We start from the raw sequence: 2492 nt of genomic DNA, 5'->3' as shown, positions 1-2492 counted from the left end.
ATCCCAAGGAGCTGCTGCCTATCCGAAGCATGCATCAAGTGAAATAAAGTAATAACTAATATCCCCATTGAACTATTGTTAAAACAACAGATATTCTTCTGCACCTGTAATACACTATATAACAAAATAACTGACAGTTTTATTCAGTGTGCAAACGCAGAATGTCAAAATGTTGTGGCAGCTTTACCCACTGGGCCGGTTGATGTCTTAGATCATCAAAGCCTTCATAAGCTAACACATCTGTAGATAAATTTGACATTTTAACATCTTTCAAAGTTGAATCAGAATATACAGTATGTGTCCATGCAGATAAAATCTAAATAAAAAGGAACTCAGAAGAAAATATGTGCCACAATTCAAGAAACATGCAGGATTTCTATATTTAAAAACAACACTTGTATCCAGTCGTATCTACACAGCACAGTACAATTTGCAGATATTCACCTTTGTTATTACGTGAACATGAATAAAAAAATAATTTCAGTACATTACTGCCGTTTTACTCTGTTGCATGTTCAAAACAGAACTCCAATAGTGAACATATCTACTGAATCAGACAGAGAGCAGAGGAACTTACTGGATGTCCTGGTGTGAGTGAAGCTATTATCATACAGCCCTCAGGCTCACTTTCAGGATCCGTTTTGATCTTCAACAATCAAGTCTGAGCTCTTTATATCAGCTTGTCAGCCAAGAATCTATTCAGACTGTGGCAGCTACTGTTTGACTTTGCCAATTGATTCATCAACTTATTTTCTGATTGGTTTCCTGACAGCTTCCCACATTCTCTGACTGATAGCTCTACCTCCTGCCTTAAGGTCAAACTGTATGATGTCTGCTCAGACAAGAAGGCTGTTTAAGAAGCATTCTGGCTGCTTAAGGTAACCTTCACACACTCTGGTGGTCAGTCAATATTTCAGCATGCTGCAGATAGAAGTATAAAATATTGATTAAGTTGCAGTGCTGAAAATTGGTAGCAGACCTTGTGATTCATAATGCTACTTGATTTACCAAGTGGAATCATTTTCATGAATCATTTCCTTTTCTACATTCCTACTGTGTGGGTCTCTCTTTATGCAAGCTGGTGCTCCAAAGGAGGATGTTGCCATCTGCTGGAGAAAGGCTGAACGACGATGCAATACTGAAAAGCTAATATTTGTAGCCTACTGAATGAAGCATTGGGACTATGACAAAGGAATGTATTGAAATCTACAATATATATACATATATATATATATTGTGCATATAAAATCAAATGACACTGCATGGTTTTAATCACCATTCCTCTTGTAATGAAACTGCTGTATGTATCTTGACGAAATCTTCTGTCTTTAAATCCCAGTTGTTGTTAGTTCTGATGATTCCCATTAATATTTATATGTACTAGTTAGATGACACAGTTCATGTTAACAAAGCATGCTGACTGCTTCAGTTATAACCATTACAACAATGCTATTCCTGAACATCTAAAGGATGACCCAGTTATGAGAGGACTGTTCGCTTCCATCTTGCACTGAATTAATAACAGCTGACAGATTTGAATGCCCAGTGTTTGGATGCTGGTGTTATTTTATCTGTCTGAATAATTAGGCCAGAAATTTGACAACAGAATTAAGTGTCTTTCTCCACAAACAACCAAACCTGTGCTGTTTAACCAGTGAAGTCTGTTAACAACATACAGTACCTGGACACACTGATGCTTCTGGGGTTCACAGATTATGAAATACTGCAGATGCAAAGTGGTTAGAGGTCAAGAGGTGTGAAAATGTTTCAATGTCTTAGATAAATGATCAAACTGATTTTAGGTATAAATGATTGCCAATGCCACGTGATATTCAGTTTTGATATACACATATCTGATGACATTTAAATTGACTTGAAATGGCTTCTAGCACATGCAGGCCAGTCATGTTTAGCATATGAATGATATTTACATTGGATTCATGCATTTACATTGGATTGGATTTACATTGGATTAAATGTAATCTTCCTCACATCTTTGCTCATTTATTTGAAACAGACAAAAATGATCATCTGTGGTGTTGTGGGTGTTATGGAAGTGATCTGCATCTCAATCTGCATATTTACTCCAGAATTCCATATTAAAACAAAGGGATTTAAATACTAAGTCTGTTCAATATTAGTGATGTGAAAGTTCCACAATTAAATAATTGTAAAGGTTTGTGTTGTTGTTTTAGCTCCTCCTGGAGGCCAAATGAGAGCTTTTTCCTTAAAGGAGCTGAAGATGCAGTAAGGAGCACGAGGTAACAGTTGAGCGTTTCATTTAGGTATACTGAGAGGTGCTATAGGGTTGTAGAAACCTTGATCTGGCATTATTAGATAACCCGGAGCAATCATGTGAAAGAAATGCAGGAGAAACATTCAGTGAGCATTCATTATAAGAATAGTAACTTTGGATGTACTGCAGTTGCACTCAAAGCTCAACCAAGTTGAAGGTCTTTGTTCATTCATTGGGGCTAAAACACAAAATAAAT

At 36.6% G+C, this 2492-nt stretch overlaps 1 long non-coding RNA gene across 1 annotated transcript; it reads left to right on the top strand.

Annotated features, from left to right (window-relative positions):
- LOC122996187 lies at positions 1–2261 on the top strand. Its single transcript, XR_006406952.1, has 3 exons — positions 1–48; positions 816–878; positions 2196–2261. It is a non-coding gene; the product is annotated as an uncharacterized LOC122996187 (long non-coding RNA).
- Positions 2262–2492: the final 231 nt, after the last annotated feature.

The sequence above is a fragment of the Thunnus albacares genome, chromosome 13 (genome assembly GCF_914725855.1).
Source record: "Thunnus albacares chromosome 13, fThuAlb1.1, whole genome shotgun sequence".
Taxonomy (NCBI): domain Eukaryota; kingdom Metazoa; phylum Chordata; class Actinopteri; order Scombriformes; family Scombridae; genus Thunnus; species Thunnus albacares.
The sequence above is the reverse complement of the archived record's forward strand: the minus strand, read 5'-3'. Positions and strand labels throughout refer to the sequence as shown.